The 22,237-nt window shown below is 45.0% G+C and overlaps 1 protein-coding gene across 1 annotated transcript in view; it reads right to left on the reverse strand.

Moving 5' to 3' along the window:
- RNF182 (ring finger protein 182) overlaps window positions 1–11,168 on the reverse strand; it is a 101,474-nt gene extending 90,306 nt beyond the window's left edge. Inside the window, exon 1 of the mRNA XM_077492222.1 lies at window positions 10,966–11,168. The gene's annotated coding sequence lies outside the window, so the exon portion shown is untranslated. The remainder of the gene's footprint in view (window positions 1–10,965) is intronic.
- Window positions 11,169–22,237: the final 11,069 nt, after the last annotated feature.

Raw genomic sequence — 22,237 nt, forward strand, 5'->3', positions numbered from 1 at the left:
CATCTGTGACACCTATCAGTGCTCATCAATGCTGCCTATCAGTTCTCATCAATGCCGCCTATCAGTGCTGCCTATCAGTGCCCATCAATTCTGCCAACAAGTGTTACCTATCGGTGCCCATTAATTCTGCCTATCAGCACCACCTAACAGTGCTCATCAATGCCACCTAACAGCCTCCATCAGTGCCATCTATCAGTGCTCATCAATACTGCCTATCACAGCTCTTCAATGCCACCTATCAGTGCCCAATGCCCATCAGTGCTACCTATCATGCTCATCAATGCTGCCTATGAGTTCTGCCTGTCAATGTTCATCAGTGCCCATCAGTGCAGCCTATGAGTGCTGACTATCAGTGCTCATCAATGCCCATCAGGGCCCATCAATGGCACCTATTAGTGCTTATCAGTGCAGCCTATCAGTACCCATTAGTGCCTCTTATCAGTGCTTATCATTGCAGAATATCAGCTCTCATCAGTGCAACCTATCAGTACCCATCAGTGCCTCCTATTTGTGCCTATCAGTGCCCATTAATTCCTCCTATCAGTGCTCATCAGTGCAGACTATCGGTGCCCATTAGCGCCTCCTATCTGTGCCCATTAATACCCTCCTTTCAGTGCCCATCAGAGCTTCCTATCAGTGCCCATTAGTGCCTCCCATCAGTGCCCATCAATGCCTCCTATCAGTGCCAATTAGTGCCTCCTATCAGTGCCCATTAGTGCCTCCTATCAGTGCCCATCAATGCCTCCTATTAGTGCCTCCTATCAGTGCCCATTAGTGCCTTCTATCAGTGCCCATTAATGCCCATTAGTGCTTCCTATCAGTGCCCATTAGTGCCTCCTATTAGTGCCAATGAATGCTGCCTATCAGTGTCCATTAGTGCCTCCTATCAGTGTCTATTAGTGCCTCCTATCAGTGCTCATCAATGCCTCCTGTCAGTGCTCATTAGTGCCTCCTATCAGTGTCTATTAGTGCCTCCTATCAGTGCTCATCAATGTCGCCTGTCAGCGCAGCCTCTTCAGTGCAGCCTGTCAGTACTCATCAGTGCTATCTGTCTTCTCAGTACAGCTCTGTGCTGAGAGCATGTCTCTCATGGAACAGCACAGAGCCGACATTGACAGTTCTATCTCCCCCTCAGTCCATCCTCTCTCTCACAGGATGAGAGAGAACACAGCCGATCTGCTCCGCCTTCTCCCCCCTCCCCTCACCTGTGTTTGCTCTGCAGGCAGTAAAGTGTGAAGATAATGAGCTCACACTTCCCGCAGACTCACGGAGCACACACAGGAGAGGGGAGGGGGAGAAGACGGAGCAGATCAGCTGTGTCCTCTCTCATCCTCTGCGGGGACTGAGGGAGGGGAGATAGAACTGTCAATGCCGGCTCTGTGCTGTTCCATGAGAGGAAAGCTCTCAGCTTAGAGCCATGCGACTAGTAACCCTGTTGGGGCCCACAACAGTGGCGGAATGCCAGGGCCCCATCACAAGTGTGAATGTGGTAGTTCTGCCACTGGGGGAAGGGATGCCATCTTGGGAGGAAGAACAAACAGTTATTAATGCTAGCCGCTATAACTGCTGGCAATAATTGCACAAAGAATATGACATGCTGGTTGTACACAAGCTGATCAATCCATCAACTTGGGTACAATCCGCCTGCCCATACATGGTTCAAATCTCTGCCAGTCCCTGCTGAACTGTCTACAGCCAGTTTTACTCAAATTTTCTAGGCCATCAAAGACTAATTAGACACTCCCAAAAGAGGAGAGGGCTGTAATGTGCAAGGAGGAAGGGGGCAATGCTAGGGAATCATCCCTTCAAGAGAAGTCACATTTAATAGCAAATTCAAAGGCATATTGCAAGTGAATAAATATAAATTTATGAAAAAGGAAAACCACTGCAAGCACACACTTAAAATACATGATTTTTTGTGTCTTTACCAGAATTTTTTTAAGTTGATGACAGGGACTTTGTTATGCTCAGGGCAAGCAGTGCTGCTGGTGAGATTTACCTTCAATTACTGTCTTGTGGGCGCAGCAGGAAGTGAAAGGAAATCTCCCAAAAGTAAGAAACACTTTAAGCCTAGTACACATGGGCCGAATGTCGAGAGACATGGGCCAGTTCAATAAAAACGATTTTCGTCCCGTTTGTATGGCAGCCGGTCCGACAGAAGCCAGCCTTTTGGCTGGCTTCTGTTGGATGTGCATGCTGGAAAACCAGCAGTCGACTGGCTCCCAATCAGCGCTTTCAGCCAATCGCTGAGAGGGCTGACCAGAGGGTTCTGGTGGGAGGGCCATCCCCTGTCAGAACATAATAGCTCAGCGGGGGAGATCGCTGTACTAACATTGGATTGTTAGTACCGCGGTTCCGAACGGACCTGTCCGTTTTTTTTTCACTCAGCTGAAAAAATGAATGGTGTGTACAAGACATAAGACAACTGTCACTAGGATTTCATCCGGATTGGAAGATTCCTTCCCCCTCACCTCTTGCCTTCACGACAACTCAAAAATGTAGGCTTTCCAGTCACTTTATGTCTCAATGGTCACCAGGACAAAAAGAGGGGGAATTTTTGCAGATGAGACACAGACTGCAATAAAAACCTGGCAGAGAGTCTAACCTTACTTAACTCTATCCAAAACCATTACTTTTACTTTAAGTGAATCTGTTAGTAGCGAATTGCCTAAAATCTGATAGGCTTAATTCTACAAATCGATTTGCTTATCTCTAGCGCAAAGCAAATGGGAAGGTAAAAAAAGTCCATGTTACTCGATGCAGCCAATTATGCAAGTACAGTCTGGAAAATAAAAATAATATTTCAATGTTTTCTGTAGGAAACAACTCCGCTACACTTCACCTCCAGCATTTATACACACATTCTATGCAGCAGCAATAGTAACTGTGTGAAGTGAAAAGGAACTAGTCAATTTAAAGCATTAATGTAATCATCACGAGAGTAACGCAAGGGGAGGAGGTGTTCATCCCCCTAGCATAGCAATTTTCTAGTGTGTACATGAAATCCATTCTATCCTTATGCAACCTGCTGTGGTTGGATTTCATTAATTATAATTTTTTTCTTGTTGCAGCACAACATCTTGTCAATATGCAACAAGCTTGTAAGCTCTAACTAGTGGTTCTTTGCTAACTGGGCACAAACGTTGGTATAAACTCTCCGTTAGAAAGTTCAGGCCATTTTAGCTTGGGACCCAACACCCCATTTCCTTAGAATTGAATAAGACTGTAAAATAGATATAATAGTAGATGGAAACACTAACTAAATTGCACAAAAAAAGCCGCACAAGTGAATTATGCCGCGTACACACGATCGCACATTTCGACAACAAAATCCATGGGATTTTCTCCAAAGGTTGTTGGCTCAAACTTGTCTTGCATACACACAGTCACACAATTTTGTCGGAAATTTCGGAAGGCAAGAGCGCGGTGACGTATGACGAGCCGAGAAAACTGAACTTCAATAGCCGGTGCGGCACTTCTGCTTGATTCCGAGCATGCATGGAACTTTGTGCGTTGGAAATTGTGTACACGCGATTAGAATTTCCATCAACGGATTTGTTGTCGGAAAATATGAGATCCAGATCCAAAATTTTGTGTGTCGGAAATTCCGATGGAAAAGGTCCGATGGAGCTGACACACCGTCGGAATTTCCGACAAAAAGCTCCCATTGAACATTTTCCGTCAAAAAATCCAACCGTGTGTTACGCGTCATAAGTCTCTAGTTTATTCCCACACACAGTAGCCAGGTGCAGCCCAGATTGCATGCTGGGTAACATAAGGAAATTATTCCGGGTGGCTGCATTTCCAATGTGGTAATGACTAAGGGCTAACATTTGCACGAAACGTTTCTGCTTCTTTGTCCCCTTCTCCACCTGTCAACCACTTGTCATATCAAGCTTCAATAAAACGGATTATTGGAAGTGCAGCCATCTGGAATTACTTCCTTATACTACCGTAACTAAATTGGATGTAGTTTGCTAAGGCACAGTGTATCATAAACAATTGCCATTTTTAGAGAATAAGATACTTTTATTCACCTTATTTTCATAATTTTTGCTTCAACTCAGTGCTGCTGATCTCCTGCAACCTCCTTGCAATAGTCTACTATCCATATGCGCTCAACTGACATCTGCATGGTATTTCTCAAAGCAGGTTTTCTGATGATGACAGACATGGAAATATGCCTGTGCAATATACTGTATGTCGGTATGGCTGCTTTTAGTCTCCTTAAGAGCCGGTTCACACAGGGGAGACTCAGATCCGACTTCAGGTCGCCCCTAGTCGCCTCAGGTCGGACAACATGTAAAAATCAATGTAAGTGAATGAGAGCCGTCTTAATGCACACTACTGAAGTCGCTCCGACTTCAGAAAAGGTTCCTGTACTACTTCAATCCGACTTGTAGGCAACTGGTACCCATTGATTTCAACGGAGGTCGCCTCCAAGTCGGATCTCCGTCGAATCCCTACGCCGAAAAAAACGGCGTGGGGGCCCCCCCCAGATCCATATTAAAGGGGGCTCCTGGATTCCGATAAGCCTCCCGCCCGCACGGCCCCCCTTTCCCAAGGCACCCCCCATGTTGAGGGCACGTGGCCTGGTACGGCTCAGGAGGGGGGGGGGGGTGCTCGCTTGCCCCCACCCCCTTTTCTGGCCGGCCAGGTAGCGTGCTCGGATAAGGGTCTGGTATGGATCTGGGGGGGACCCCCACGCCGTTTTTTCTGCATAGGGGGTTTCCCTTAGAATCCATACCAGACCTAAGGGCCTGGTATGTTCTCGGAGGGGGAACACATGCAATTTTTTTCATAAATTTGGCGTGGAGTTCCCCTTCAGAGCTCATTCTTTGATTGGCCACGGCAAAAGTCGCCTGGCCTGGGGCGACTTAAAGTCGTGTTGTAAGTCGCCACAGGTCGTGTCTAAGTCGTGTTCAAGTCATCTCCAAGTTGCCTCACAAAGTCGTCCTGGAAGTCGTGTCGCCCCTGTGTGAACCGGCTCTTAGGAGAGCTTGTGACGGAGGGGGAGATTTACTAAAACTGGAGCACTCAGAATCTGTTGCCGCTGTACATGGTAGCCAATCAGCTTCTAACTTCAGCTTGTTCAATTAAAGAGTAAGTAAACCCTGATGGGTTTTACTTCCTCTTTTGCTCCCTGCAAAGTCTGCAAATTAAAAGCATAATGGGCTAGCATGCATCGCATACTAGCCCATTATGTGACACTTACCTGCAAAGGAATCCATCGCTGTCCCCTGTGCGGGCTGTGTCCATCTTTGCCCCTCTTCCTTCTGGGGGCCGTAGACTCCGACTCTTTGACTGGCCGGAGCCACATGTCACTCCTGCGCATGAGCATAGAAGCCGCCAGTAACGGCACACGCTAGGAGAAGAAACGGCACAGAGGTCCATTTCTTCACAGTGCATGCGCCGATTACATCATCAGACTACAAGGGAAATATCTCCTAAAAGGTGCACGTTTAGGAGATATTTCCACTACCTATAAGTAAGCCTCATTCTAGGCTTACCTATAGTTAAAAGTTTACTAGGGAGGGTTTACAACCACTTCAAGCTCTAACAATAAAACCTGAAAGCTGATTGGTTTCTATGCAGTGCTGCACCAGAATTTGCATTCCAGTTTTAGTAAATAACCCCCACAGTGACAACATAGGAACACACTTAGGAGACAGGGTAGACTGTTGCCACCCTATAACAGAAAGTATCTGAACAAGGACTTGACAGGATCACCAAATATTATATAATTGAAAGCTTTTATTATTCTATGTTAAAAAAATTACACTTAACATTAAAGCAGACCTTCACTTGGAAAATAGACTTTCTCTGACATGCTTGACCCAACCATCTTCCTCTTACAGAAAAGTAGATATTTTTTTCAGTTTGGCTTTCTAAATACCTTTATTTTAGTTAAGCGCTGCTATTTCCTTCTTATTCTTCACCTGGGTGAGGATGACGTAAACATAAGGTGACCATATTTTTAAAATTATATCTGAGGACATATTTTTTTTTTTATTGGCAAATGGTAAACTATTTTATAAGCATATTTTCCTCAAATGATATATGCAGAGCACGTGGTATGTGTTTATGGAAGTATTGTATAATATATATGTTATTTCTCACATTTTGTCTATAAATAAAGATAAAAAAATATACTTTTTAGAATTTTGTGAGATATGAATACCTCATTTTATGAAGAAAAGATAGAGAAAAAACAGAGTGCAGAGTTCAGGAGTGCGTTACATAAATAATGCAGGGCTAAGGAGCGCCCTACATAAAGAATTCAGGGCTAAGTAGCACTCAAGAAAATGGTGCATAAAGAATGGAGGGTTCAGGAGTGCGCTACATAAACAATACAGGGCTCAAGAGTGTGCTACATAAAGAATACAGGGCTCAGGAGTGTGCTACATAAAGAACACAGGGCTCAGGAGTGTGCTACATAAAAAATGCAGGGCTCAGGTGTGCACTACATAAAGAATGCAGGGCTCAGCTGTGCCCATCTATGCAGCCTCACCAGTGCCCAGCAATGCAGCCTCAACAGTGCCCATCAATGCAGTCTCACCTATGCCCACAACTCAGTCTCTCCAGTGCCCAGGAATGCAGCCTCACCTGTGCCCACATCTCAACATCACCAGTGCCCAGCAATGAAGCCTCATCAGTGACCAGGAAAGCAGCCTCGCCAGTTCCCAGGAATGCAGCCTCACCAGTGCCCAGCAATGCAGCCTCACTAGTGCTCAGCAATGCAGCCTCACCAGTGCCCAGGAATTAAGCCTCACCAGTGCCCAGCAATGCAGCCCCACCAGTGCCCAGCAGTACAGCCCCATCAGTGCCCAGGAATGCAGCCTTACCAGTGCCCAGGAAGGAGCCTCTCCTGTGCCCAGGAATGCAACCTCACCAGTGCCCAGCAATGCAGCCTCACTTGTGCCCAGCAATTCAGCCTCACCTGTGCCCACATCTCAGCCTCACCAGTGCCCAGGAATGCAGCCTCACCTGTGCCGACATCTCAGCCTCACCAGTGCCAAGGAATTCAGCCTCACCAGTGCCCACATCTAAGCCTCACCAGTGCCCGGCAATGCAGCCTCACCTGTGCCCAGGAATGCAGCCTCACCAGTGCCAACATGTCAGCCTCACCGTGTGCAGGGATCAGAGAGGAGAAAAAGAGGAGAGCCGGCCATGCCATTCACACAGGCTGGTGCCACCCGGCATGTCAGCTTTAATTTTAATCGCCTGGTGTCCGCCTTCACATAAGTCCCACCTCCTGGAACGGCTCCCACCTAAGATAGGCAGAAAATGCCCTGGCAGTGGACAAGTGTGCTGTCTGTCAAAGGAGCCATACCACGAGTAGGAAATGTATCTGATGGTGGGCACCTGGCGATTTAAATTAAAGCTGACACAGCGGTCAACACCAGCCTGACACCTGCTGGTGTCGACCGCTCTGGGGAGCAGACTCCCCCCCCGCTTCAGCACCCGCCCTGAAATCCAGGGATATAGTGAAGGTATAGTGAAGTTCCTCTTTAACATGTTAAAGAGTATAGGATATTTTAGTGGGGATTTAATTTACATATATTTTAATTATCAGATTTAGTTGGCAAAAGACCTTACAGGTGCTGGAAATTTTTTTTTCTGTTTAATATTGTGATGTAGTGCCCCCATATTTCCTGTGCCCTGTTCTCTCCTTATGCTTCTTTGTTTGACACTTTCTGATTCCCATTTCGGTAAATGGAAAAAAAGTGTTGAGGACTGATTATGCACAGCAGGAGTAGCACATCACACCTCGGTGTGTTACGATACTGCGTGTTGCATCTGTATCCAAGCAAAATTCTCATCTAACCTGTAGAGACTTCATTTACACAACAAGAGTTAGGAGACTTGCTCTATATAGGGACTATCACAGATGTGGTTGTTTTTTTCACTTGCTAATTCCCTCTGCTCCTTGTAAGAAAACAGCAGCAAATGTCATCCTGCCCTTATACTCTTATGCCGCATACACACTATCGGACATTCCGACAACAAAATCCATGGGATTTTTTTCCGACGGATGTTGGCTCAAAGTTGTTTTGCATACACATGGTCACACAATGTTGTCGGAAATTCCGAACGTCAAGAACGCGGTGACGTATGACGAGCCGATAAAATTGAAGTTCAATAGCCAGTGTGGCTCTTCTGCTTGATTCCGAGTATGCGTGGAACTTTGTTCGTCAGAATTGTGTACATACGATCAGAATTTCCGACAACAGATTTTGTTGTCGGAAAATTTGAGATCCAGATCTCAAATTTGGTGTGTCGGAAATTCCAATGGAAAATGTCCGATGGAGCCTACACATGGCTCGGAATTTCTGACAAAAATCTCCCATTGAACATTTTTTTTTTTTTTAGGAAAGCACTGCAAACAGCAAATGCATTCTACATCGCAGTAACCACATGCTTTGTTTTATTACTTTACTACAGTAAGAGCAATGGAAGATGTATTAAAAAAATTGCAGCTATTGTCAGGAATAAAGTAAGACACCTCTTTTATATTGTTAAATCACAATAAAATGGGTTTAATGCGCAAAGGCAAACACATAAATGTTAGTCCAAAGTATTCTCAGTATAAAGCCATACACTTGTGTCAGCTTAAAATCCAGAGCGTAGCTCATTCTGTAGTAAACAGACAAGGAAAGCAGATAAAAGCGCCACTACGTGTAGTATGTTAAACGCAGTTTAATAAAGCTGAAAAAGGAGTGCGTATGCTCCAACATACCACCGCGCATGCTCTGAAATGCGTCACAAAGCATCTTGGGACCTGTGACGTCTGCACCCGCAACGCCGAGCTCCATGCCGCTCTCCACGTCGCTCTCCACGCCGCGTTCCATCTTGGATCCCCGAGCCACTCCAGCGTTTCTCTGGCTTTCTTCCGGTTACAGCACCTGTCTCCCCCACAGCATGAGATACACTGCTGCTCAGCGCTCGAGAAACAGATGGACAGACCCCTATATTGATGAGCCTGTATACTGATGAGCCTGTATACTGCCTACCTCTTGGTACCATATGGGGGCTTTATTAAATTGCACATTGTTAAATCATAACTACTGCTAAAAAGCATAACTAATCATAATAAATTAAGATTTACATGTTGTCATTTTATTGTCGTACAATTTTTCTTCAAGATTATTATTATTATTATTATTATTATTATACAGGATTTATATAGTGCCAACAGTTTGCACAGCGCTTTACAACATGAGGGCAGACAGTACAGTTATGTCCTATACACACGGTCGGAAATTTAGACAGAAAAGGTCCAATCGGATTATATTGTCGGAAAATCCGATCGTGTGTGGGCTCTATCGGAATTATTCCGTCGGAATTTCCGGCGGAAAAAATTTGAGAGCAGGACCTCAATTTTTCCGACAACAAAATCCGATCAGACTTTTTCCGCTGGTTTGTAGAGAATTCCAATCGGACAAAATGCCACGCATGCTCAGATCAAATTACGAGACCAAAGCTATTGGCTACCAGCTGCAACGTGGTCCCATCGCAAACGACCGTCATCACGTTCTGAACTATCGGATTTTCTGACAACTTTGTCCAACCGTGTGTGTGCAACACCAGTTTCGGAAAAAATCAGTCGGAAAAAAATCTGACGGATTTTGTTCATGTGTACAAATGTGTTCATCATGTGTACAAGGCATTGCAATACAACTCAATACAGGAGGAATTAGAGGGCCCTACTCGTTAGAGCTTACAATGAGGATAAAACATTGCTGGTCACTGCACCTAACAAGGTGGACAAATCTCATTTATATCAGCCTTTTCTGTTACTTTAGGCAGGTTAGTAAAATCATTCTTATAAATCATGATAATGTCCAGCAAGTCTTATAAAACAAGTTGACCCGCTGTGGAGTTCACTTACCTGATGATCGTAAACATTGATTTAAAATCATTCTCATCGTTATTACTCTGTGTAATATGAAGCTTTAAACTTTAAAGGAAACTTATCACAAGTAAAGTAAAGGGCTGCCATGGCTGACCTCAAATTGAAAATGCTATTGACTTACTGCTATGCTGACCCTTCAAAATTGACTGATCTGCAGGTCAGAAGTTGAAGAAAAATCAGCAGTCCACATCTGCAAACTTGTGGGTCATTGAATGCAGAGGGTCAGCCGGGCATTTAGCATTTTAAGAAGGACCGGTCGCCAACAGCTGCCTTGGTGGTTCTTTCCTAACAGGTCAATATACCTCTTGCATACATTGCAGCGATGCTTTCCTTTCAGCACCACACCAGACCACAAGTCTCTCCTTATCTCGCCAAACAGGAGGATCCTACTAAATGACAGATCATTACATTTACGGATGCAGAACAATTACTTTGTGTTTGGTTTATTGCACAGGCATAGTGAAATACATCTGACATTGCAATTCATATAAACCTGCCTTTGTGCACATCATAATGCATACAATAATAATACAGGGAGTGTGGCAGCAGTGAGCATACAGAGCTTCCTTTGTTCAAGGTAGCATTAAGAGCCTCTAAAAGGAGTCTTTTCTAAATTCCAATTTCCATAAACAGCTTACATCCCAGGAGCACACGTAATAACCATCTCTACACAATGCTAATGCCATTACGGCTTTCCCCCTAGTATACAGTCCTAGTTGTTGCATATACAACACACACCTGGATAGCATTCCTACAGCATAGCCCTGGCTAATGCAAATTCAAGACTGAACTGATCAATATTCAGGTTTGTGTACTATAGGAGGTGACAGTTCCATCTGTTTTCTTCCTGATCTGTGTCACAAATCTGCTTGCACTCTTCCTAATGCATAGCAGGTCTGCAGCAATAGATGCTGCCAATGACAAAGCTTATATTGACAGGGAACCACTTACTTGTAGCCGGTATGCAGTGGTAATGAGTACCACCATAGAGCGCGCTTAGAAAAAAAAAAAAAAAAAGCCACAGGTATTAACATAAAAGGTTATTTTACCTGGGGCAGCAGCAGGATAATTGCACACAGATGCCTCCGCTCCTCCTTTTCTCCCTGTGTTGTCCCCATCAGCATCTGAGAAGTGAAGCTTTGTTAGTACTACATAGCAGACTGGGCAGCTCCTGTCACTATAGCAACAGACCGCCTAAAGACTCACTCTCTCTGCTGCTCTGAGCTGGTACAGCAGCTTTACCCCCTCCTGAGTTCATTCAAGAATTCCCATTGAGTAAGGATTGGAGGCTGCAGGAGGAGCTAGCATCATAGATACAGCACTCATTGGTCCCAACCTGCACAACTTCTGCATGATGATGCCAGAAATAGGACTCATTGGCAATAAAAGCTAGGTTCTTCCTGCCAATAAAAGCTAGCTTGCATCTTATATGCTACGTGATTTATAATGTGAAGCTACGCTAATACGCCAAAGTTCCAGGAAAGTTTTGGCATTGGCCATGTGTTGACATGCTGCTACAGTAGATAACCTCATTATTACACATAATGTTTCAGCAAATAAAATGAACGCTACAGCAGAAACTTCAGCAAAGATTTCCTTTAGATTGTAAGCTCTATGAGGGCAGGTACTGATGAGAATGAACAGAATGGAAAGCACTGTACAATGTAAATTGATGGCACTATGTTCAGTAAATGCTTAAAGCGGTAGTAAACCCGCCCATTAAAAAAAAAAGGAAAAAAAAACCCCCTGCAAGGCAAAGGTATAATGAGCTAGTATGCAGCGCATACTAGCTCATTATCAAATACTTACCTAAGAACGAAGCCTCCGTATTGGTGCCCACTCTACGCCGAGGGAGCTGACACCATGCCCTCGGTGTGTCTTCCGGGCTCGCGGCTCCGGCCACTCACATCGCCGGAGCCACGAACCCGGAAGACACTCGGACGTCACTCCGTCACGCATGCAGGAGTTTTCTTCCCGGCAAGGTCCGGCAACGCTGCCGGACCTTCAGCTGAGGCATTCAGAGCTCATGCGCCTACTGACGTCAGTGGCTGTATACATAGGGAATATCTCCTAAACCGTACAGGTTTAAGAGATATTAATTTTACCTACAGGTAAGCCTTATTATAGGCTTACCCAGGGGCGGACTGACAACTCATGGGGCCTCCGGGCAATAGGAGATTATGTGGCCCCCGGGCAATAGGAGAAGATTATGGGGCCCCCCAGGCAATAGGAGATTATGGGGCCCCAGGCAATAGATTATGGCCATACAGTATACACACGCTGTATACACACACAGAATACACATACACACACTGGAAAGGTACTAGAGAGATGAGGCAGCTATAATCTTGGGATCTTTAAAAAAACACAGATTTTCACATGCTGTCCCTGGTTTTATTGAGGCTGGCAACCCTGATGGGGCCCCTTGGTGGCATGGAGCCCTCAGGCAGTGCCTCAGTGCCCGAATGGTCAGTCCGCCCCTGGGCTTATCTGTAGGTAAAAGTGTAAAATTTTAGTATACAGCCACTTTAAAGTAAATATAAAGAGCTATGTTCCTACACTATAGACCAGGGGTCTCCAAACTATTGCCCTCCAGTTGTTCAGGAACTACAATTCCTATCATGCCTAGTCATGTCTGTGAATTTCAGGATTTTGCAATGCCTCGTGCAGTTCCGCAACAGCTAGAGGGCCGTAGTTTGGAGATCCCTGCTATAGACTATGGCTTTGGTTATTCCATAAGTCCATAACAAATCATTGTAAGTTACTAATTAATATCCTGCTAATGGAACAAATAAAGTTATTCATCTTTCCATCTATTAAATCTTCTGCCCTTGTTGCTTTAACTTTGGATAGTAAGGGCCCTTTCACACGTGCGGACCGTTCAGATCCGCATGTCAATTTTTTTTGCGGATCTGAACGGTTGCTCCATACATCTCTATGGAGAAACGGATGTCAGCGGTGACATGTCCGCTGACATTCGATCCGACCTGATCCAATCCGCTCCGCAAAATCCACATGGATGGATGTCCTATTTTTCACCCGTCTGGCGGTTCGGATGAATACAGACAGGTGGTTCATAATCATCCTATTTCCCCATAGAGGAGTGCGGAGATCTGACAGGTCCATCCCCGCACAGTGTGCAGAGACAGACTTGTCATCCGGGGATCAACGGAATGATCCCTGCTGAGCTAAATATGGATCTGCACTTCTAAAGGGCCCTTTAACATTTTTTTTGCCAGTAAATACATTATACAGCCCACTTCCTCTTTATTGTCTGGTCATAAGCCTAGGCTAATGACATCATGCACAGCTATCTCTCTCGTGAGAGTTTTCCAGGAAGGGAGGGGGGATGAGTCATAAGAGGGCCAATGAGAGCTACAGGGCTGCAGAGCTGGAGGTGTGCCTCTGTGTGTCTGTGTAAATCCAGGAAGCGAACAGGCAGCAGCTTCAGCTGCCCACAGTTAAAATGTCTGCAGCCAGACTTAATGGAGGGAGATTTCTGCAGCATATTTGGCAAGAACAGAATCACAGTATATATAAAATAATATGCAAAGTGGGAAGCTTTTGAATGGCAAAGATGTTTTAATTACAAATTATGGGAGAAGACTGCAGTTCCTTTATAAAAGCAGCTTAGTAGATATGACACAGAGCACATTTTACATAAAGCTGAACTCCAGGTACCAATGTAAATATACATATACCATATCTGAGAGATCCGTGCGCAAGTGGAGAATCACTATAGTAGTCTCCTCTACTACAATGATTGCGGTTGTCTTCCGGGTCACATGGCATGCGGCTGCCCTGCTGCATAGCGAGCACAGGGTGTCGCTCGACAAAGGCACCATTCAAACAAAGCCTTATGTTTTTTTTCTGTAAAAACGCTTAGAACTCTGATATTTATCCGCGCACTGATTATTGAATTTCAGTGCTAGTTGCGTGAAGTTATAATGCACTGGAGACTGAATGTTAAAAATAGCAAAAATGTATTGAATCATAAAAACCATATTGATCGCAATAGGCAATAAAACTACAACTGGCCTCCAAATAAGATACCATGATGTGTGAATATACACGTGTTGGTTTATTATTCCTCCTTCCAAGGTTTTTTTTTACAAACTCTTGGTCCATTTCCCCTATACCGGCACCAAATCTCTTCATGTATGTAGCCTTGTATTTTTCTCAATGAATGTAAAGCATTCTTTGATCGGATTCGATGGAGAGACAGGGTGGTGACATTAGGATCTCTGGACATGAGAGTCAGGCTACCTTGGCCCTGGTGACACTGTACCGGTGTGACAGTAATCAGGGACACAGTTGCTGCTGTGCAATGGTATGACACTGGTACAGATGTTACTGGCTTCTCTGATGACACTGGCATAGGTATTGCTGGCTGCACTGGTGCCACTGGAACAGGTGTTGTTAGCAGCACTGGTGACACTGGTACAGTTGTTACTGGCTGCACCAGTCACACTGGTACAGCTGTTACTGGCTGCACCTGTGACAAGGTTACAGGTTTTTCGGGCTGCACTGGTGACACTGCAGGTGTTGATGGCTCCACTGGTAACATTGGGACAGGTGTTGCTGGCTACACTGGTGACACTTGTACAGGTGTTACTGACTGCACCAGTGACACTGGAACAGATGTTTCTGGCTACACTGGTGACATAGGTACAGGTGTTTCTGGCTGCACTGGTGATACTAGGACAGATGTTGCTGGCTACACCGGTGACATGGGTACAGGTGTTCCTAGCTGCACTGGCGACACTAGGACAGGTGTTGCTAGCTGCACTGGTGACACTGGGACAGGAGTTTCTGGCTACACTGGTGACATTGATACAGATGTTTCTGGCTACACTGGTGACATGGGTACAGTTGTTTCTGGCTGCACTGGTGACACTAGGACAGATGTTGCTGGCTACACTGGTGACTTGGGTAAAGGTGTTCCTGGCTGCACTGGTGACACTGGAACAGGTGTTTTTGGCAGCACTGGTGACACTGGTACAGTTGTTACTGGCTGCACCAGTCACACTGGTAGAGCTGTTACTGGCTGCACCAGTGACAAGGGTACAGGTTTTTTGGGCTGCACTGGTGACACTGGGACAGGTGTTGATGGCTGCACTGGTAACATTAGGACAGGTGTTGCTGGCTACACTGGTGACACTGGTACAGGTTTTACTGACTGCACCGGTGACACTGGAACAGATGTTTCTGGCTACACTGGTGACATAGGTACAGGTGTTTCTGGCTGCACTGGTAGGACAGATGTTGCTGGCTACACCGGTGACATGGGTACAGGTGTTCCTAGCTGCACTGGCAACACTAAGACAGGTGTTGCTAGCTGCACTGGTGACACTGGGACAGATGTCTCTGGCTACACTGGTGACATTGGTGCAGATGTTGCTGGCTACACTGGTAACATGGGTACAGGTGTTCCTGGCTGCACTGGTGACACTGGGACAGGTGTTTTTTGGCTGCACTGGTGATATTCGGACAGTTGTTGCTGGCTGCACCGGTGGCACTGGGACAGGTGTTGCTGGCTACACTGATGACATGGGTACAGGTGTTTCTGGCAGCACTGGTGAAACTAGGACAGGTGTTGCTGGCAGCACTGGTGACACTGGAACAGGTGTTTTTTGGCTGCACTGGTGATATTCGGACAGTTGTTGCTGGCTGCACCGGTGGCACTGGGACAGGTGTTGCTGGCTACACTGATGACATGGGTACAGGTGTTTCTGGCAGCACTGGTGAAACTAGGACAGGTGTTGCTGGCAGCACTGGTGACACTGGAACAGGTGTAGCTAGCAATCAGGACACTGTAGCTTGCTGCACTGGTGTATGACACTTCACACTGGTGTGGCTAGTAATCTTGATTCTGTAGATGGCTGTGCTGGTCTGTAACACTGGTGTTTCTGGCTGCACTGGTGATACTAGGACATATGTTGCTGGCTACACCGGTGACATGGGTACAGGTGTTCCTAGCTGCACTGGCGACACTAGGGCAGGTGTTGCTAGTTGCACTGGCGACACTGGGACAGGTGTTTCTGGCTACACTGGTGACATAGGTGTAGATAGCAATCAGGACACTGTAGCTTGCTGCACTGGTGTGTGACACTTCACACTGGTGTGGCTAGTAATCTTGATTCTGTAGATGGCTGTACTGGTCTGTAACACTGGTGTTTTACAGTACAAATCACAGTAAATTCACACTACATCACAGTAAAATCACGGATCACCTCTGTCTCTTCTTACATGTGCTCTGTGTGAGAGGAAACAGAGTCGATGGCTGCAAAATGCAACCTTTGTTTACTTTTGTGATTGCTGTGATTGGTCACAGCAATCACATGGTACAGAGCCAATTTAATTTGCCCTGTACCTAGTCTGTGATCTGCTGTGTCCAAGTGACACAGCAATCACAGGTCTCACTGCTGTGCCCTCGCTGCTGCGCACAAGCAGCTAGAACAGGAGGACATACAGGTACGTCCTCCTGAATTGAGGAAGCTTCTACTTGGCCATTTATATGCAGTGGCTAGGCAAGAGGTGGTTAATGTCTCAAGCTAGGGCCATGAAGGAGGACAACAGACAAGTGGCCCCATGGGATTGTCAGCCATATCATCCATTTGTTTTTAAATTAATTATACTCTTGATAGAGGGCTATGGTGACTGTTAAAGTGGAATTAAAACCTATCAATAAATATTCCTAAAAATGTTACCTCTCCCTACTCATATCTATCCTAACTACCCTGTGTAAAAAAAATATATACTTACATTTTTTTAGTCAGCTCAGTGAGTGCCAACAATGGCTGGGCCATAGAAGCCCATGAGCTCCTGGAATTCAAAGATGTTGTTGAGCATTCCATTACACAGAGAAGTTGGAGCTGCAGGGTCACGTGACTGGACTGAAAAAGGTAAGGGTATGGATCTTTTTTATGCAGGGTAGGCAGAATAGATAGGAATTGGGGGGAGGTAGCACAAATAAAAATTAGTGTTACTAAATCCACAACAGTAAAATCAGTCTGTATATGCAGTAAAGCATGCTTGTTAGACTCGCTATGGAACCTAAGGGATTAATCCTCTGCATTGTGTAAAAAAGGCTGTTTGATCCTGTCTTCTCTGATCCTCCCCTTCTTGCATTGCCCCCAAAACATGTCTGGATAAGACACAGTTAGTGGAGTCAGGCTGCACATGCTCAGTTTGGTTTGTATTGCTAGACAGTTTTTTCTTGGGAGAGTGCATGTGAACAGCACAGGGCCAATCAGCACTGCCCAGACAGAGGGTCAAGGGGTCCGGCATGCTGATAGGACAGACAGTGCAGTATGAATGTTTTTTTCCCTACAAGCTTTACCCAGGCACTGATAGAAGTCACAAGACTGCTTTATACTGCTGATTAAAAAAGGTATTTAGCCGTTTATATTTACTGAAATAATTGCATTTCCGTGTTCTGTGTACTGTGTGAGACCAAATGTTGTGAATGCAGGGTTCTGGGTTTAGTAACACTTTAAATGTTAATTTAACAGTACATGTCTCTCTGGGGCTATTTTGTGGTTCTTTCTGTTTTTATTTTCAGGTGACAAGCAGCCTGCTGTTGCTAGGAAGATTTACCTCAGACTACTGGGTAGATCTTTAGTCACCTGAGCGCTGGGTTGATGACTTATCTTTTGGTGGAAAAACAGCAGACCAATGAGTGTATCCTTTCACCTGTTTATTCACCCCTGTTACTTAGTGGTGTCAGTAGTTACCTCAGGACTTATCTAGACTCATCTCACCTCTGGATTCTTTTCAGTCTTCCTTTTGTACAAGGAAAGAGAAAGGAAAAAGCTTTCTATTTTTCCTAGACCAGCCCTTAACTCAGCATCCAGTTTTATCTATGGAAAACTTCTACATTATTCTCTCCAGCTGTGATCATACACAGCAAGAGCTGTTCAGTGGGTACTGCGGACTGGATTTCCGCGTGTACCCGCCGATCATTCGGTGTAGGGGCAGAGTGGAGGTCTGCCTATGTAAACAAGGCAGATCGCTGTTCCTGCAGGAGAGAGGACATGGATCCTGTGTCTCTGCAAAGTAGGGACATGGATCCATGCCTTTCCCTAAAAAAAGCACATCCCAGAGTACACAGAAACACAGGCTAGGCAACCCTTTCATTGCCCCCTGATAGTAACCCCTTCCCAACCAGTGTCATTAGTACAGTGACAATGTATATTTTTTAGCACTGATCACTGTATAAGTGTCACTGGTCCCCAAAAAGTGTTAAAAATGTCTGTCAGTATCAGAATGTCCGCCGCAATATCAAAGTCCCGCTATAAGTCACTGATAGTGATTTACTAGTAAAAAATATCGTGCGGCGTTGCTAGGACACGGCATAACCCAGATCTCTGTAAAGAGCCGCGTCCACGGCTCTTTAACCATGTGATCGGCTATGTCCAATCACAAACGGTCACATGTAAACACAGAGATGCCGGTGATCGGTGCCCCTCGCTTCACACTGACAGAGTATGTGGAGAGGAGAGCCGATCAGCTGCATCTCCACGCAGGGGGACATCTACACATGTAATCAGGGCATTGATCATCAGTGCCCTGATTACAATATAGTGCCAACTTTGCCACCAATCAGTGCCCACCAGTGCCAGCAATCAGTGCCCACCAGTGCCAGCAATCAGTGCCTACCACTGCCCACAAGTGCCACTAATCAGTGCCCATTAGCGATGCCAGTCAGTGCTGCCTATCAGTGCTGCCCATCAATGCCCATCACTGCTGCCCATCAATGCCCATCAGTGTTGCCCATCAGTTCCACCCATCAATACCCATCAGTACTGCCTGTCCATGCCACCTATCAGTGCCCACCAGTGCTGCCTATAAGTGCCCACCAGTGCTGCCTATCAGTGCCCGCCAGTGCTGCCTATTAATGTCTATCAGTACCACCTAACAGTGCCCATCAGTGCCACCTATCAGTGCCACAGATCAGTGCCACCTATCAGTGCCCATATGTGCGGCATATTAGTGCCTCCTCATCAGTGCCACCTAACCAGTGCCCATAAGTGCTGCCTCATCAATGCCCACCAGTTCAGCCTATCAGTGCCCATCAGTGCACATCAGTAAAAAGTAGTTAAAGTATGTAAAAAAAAATTTTTTTATTTTTTTTTGTAAAAAATAAAAATCCTAGAAGTGATTAAATACCACCAAAATAAAGATTTATTTGTGTGAAGAAAATGATATGAGTACAGTGTAGCATGACCGGGCAATTGTCATTCAAAGTGCAAAAGATGAAAAATGACCTGGGGCAGGAAGAGGGTGTAAGTGCCCTGTAGGCAAATTATTAAATACCACAAAAATAAGCTCTATTTGTGGCAAAAAAAGACATACATTTTATTGGGGTACAGGGTTGCATGACTGCGCAATTATCAGTTAACCACTTAAGGATTGCCTCATGCCAATGTACGTCGGCAGAATGGCACGGCTGGGCACAAGCACGTATCTGTACGTTGCTTTTTAAGTGCCCAGCCGTGGATCGGGAGCACGCCGCCGCCGGCATGCTCCTGACCTGGTCCTGTGCTCCGTGATCGTGGCCGCGGGACCAGCGGCCCCGATCGCCGCTGGTGTCCCGCTTTTGGGTCACAGAGCTGAAGAACAAGGAGAGGTCTGTGTAAACAAACCTCTCCCTGTGCTTCCCTGTGTGGCTGTCACCAATCGTCTCTTCCCTTTTATAGGGAAGGACGATCAGTGATGTCACATGCCAGGCCACGCCCCCTACAATAAAAAAACACATAACATGATACATAACACCTACACTGCCCCCTAGTGGTTAACTCCTTCACTGCCAGTGTCATTTACACAGGAATCAGTGCATTTAAATAGCACTGATTGCTGTATAAATGACAATGGTTCCAAAAATGTGTCAAAAATGTCCGGTGTGTCCGCCATAATATCGCAGTCACAATAAAAATCGCTGATCGCTGCCATTACTAGTAAAAAAAAAAAATTCATAAAAATGCTATAAAACTATCCCCTATTTTGTAAACGCTATAACTTTTGCGCAAACCAATCAATAATCGCTAATTGCGATTTTTTTTACCAAAAATACGTAGAAGAATACGTATCGGCCTAAACTGAGGAAAAAATGTTTTTTTATATATTTTTTGGGGATATTTATTATAGCAAAAAGTAAAAAAATATTGCATTTTTTTCAAAATTGTAGCGCTATTTTTGTTTATAGTGCAACAAATAAAAACTGCAGAGGTGATCAAATACCGGTACCACCAAAAGAAAGCACTATTTGTGGGAAAAAAAGGACAGCAATTTTGTTTGGGAGCCACATCGCACGAACGCGCAATTGTCAGTTAAAGCGACGCAGTGCCGAATCGCAAAAAGGGGCTTGGTCCTTTGGCTGCAAATTGGTCTGGGGCTTAAGTGGTTAAGCTAACGCAGTGGCGTATTGCAAAAAATTGCCTGGTCAGGAAGGGGGGTAAATCTTCCAGTGGGCAAGTGGTTAAATAATACAGTTTATGCTCTAAGGAGTTATCATTGGAAACCCCTTATGAATTAACAAGTGACTGATGAGGACAGGTTTTGCTCTGTAGGAACTGAACACTTGATTGGGAAGCCAGCTAGCAGTAAGTTCTGCTGGTGTGCAAGGAACATCCTAACATGTCTCTGGCAGCCTGAATCATTATACGGCAACAGAACGCTGTATCCTTTAACTGAGTCACAATAAAGCTTATGGTGTATGAGGTTTGCCTGTGCATGACGTAACTCCAAGAGCTATTTTTATTTTTGCTGCAGGAAAGATCTATGGATTGTGCTTCCTCAATAATTGAATGGGATACTATTTTTGGACCCATGTGATTTCCATTGGAAATGGGACAATATGAGATGTGGCTGGATTTTCAAAGTGGGAAAAGAAGAAAAACCAATTAACCATAAAAAATGATTTGGATTTATTGAGGCCAATTTTATATCGGGTACAGGTTTTTTTTTCTCATGTGTGATGTTGAAAAACACAACTATACTTACAGTATAATAAATTGTATTTCACATCCATTGCACTAGCCACTAATATACTGATGGCAATATAAAATAGAGTTTTTTGGATATTAACTACTGTATATGTTTGCTTTTGGATGACATGCTGGCATAGAAAAGAGTCTGAGAATATTCATAGCAGTTTGCGGTTTCTGATCCTGACCACTAAAAGCTGTTGGTTGTTCCAGAACCCAAAACATAAGAAGTGTGGGGAACTATTACGCACTCAAATTTCCATATAAATGTTATTATTGTTAAATACTCTTTATAAATACATTCATCTTCCCTCCCCGTGACATGACATTTGGGAGACTCATATCAGTTGGTAAGCCATGCAAACAGTAACATATACACTTACTTACCAGCCACTTACCAGACACTTTATTAGGTGCACCTTGCTAGTACTGGGTTGGACCTCCTTTTTCCTTCAGAACTGCCTTCCAAGGTGTTGGAAACATACCTCAGAGATTTTGGTCCATATTGACATGATAGCATCACGCAGTTGCTGCAGATTTGTTGGTAGCACATCCATGATGCAAATCTCCCTTTTCACCACATCCCACAGCTGCTCTATTGGATTGAGATCTGGTGACTATGGAGGTCATTGGAGTACAGTGACCTCATTGTCATGTTCAAGGAACCAGTTTGAGATGCTTTAAGTTTCGTGACATAGTGCGTTATCCTGCTGGAAGTAGCCATCAGATCAAGATGGGATCACTGTAGTCATAAAGGGATGGATATGGTCAGCAACAATAATCGGGTAGGTTGTGACATTTATATGGTGCTCAATTGGTACTAAGGTGCCCAAAGTGTGCCAAGGAAATATCCCCCACACCATTACACCACCACCACCGGTCTGGACCGTTGATACAAGGCAGGATGGTTCCATGCTTTTATGTTGTTTATGTCATATTCTGACCCTACCATCTGAATGTTACAGCTGAAATCAAGACTTATCAGGCCAGGCAAAGTTTTTTGGATCTCCCATTGTCCAATTTTGGATAGCCTGTGTGAATTGTAGCCTCAGTTTCCTGTTCTTAGCTGACAGGGGTGGCACCCGGTGTGGTGTTCTGCTTCAATGTTTGATGTGTTGTGCATTTAGAGATCGTATTCTGCATACCTTGGTTGTAATGAGGGGTTATTTAAGTTACTGTTGCCTGTCTATCATCTTGAACCAGTCTGCTCATTTTCCTCTGACCTCTGACATCAACAAGCATTTTTGTCCACACATCTTCCACTCACTGGATATTTTCTATTTTTTGAACCATTTTTAGTAATCCCTAGAGATGGTTGAGCTTTAAAATACCT

Source organism: Lithobates pipiens, unplaced genomic scaffold (assembly GCF_037356315.1).
Source record: "Lithobates pipiens isolate NorthernLeopardFrog02 unplaced genomic scaffold, aLitPip1_a1.2 Scaffold_19, whole genome shotgun sequence".
NCBI lineage: Eukaryota > Metazoa > Chordata > Amphibia > Anura > Ranidae > Lithobates > Lithobates pipiens.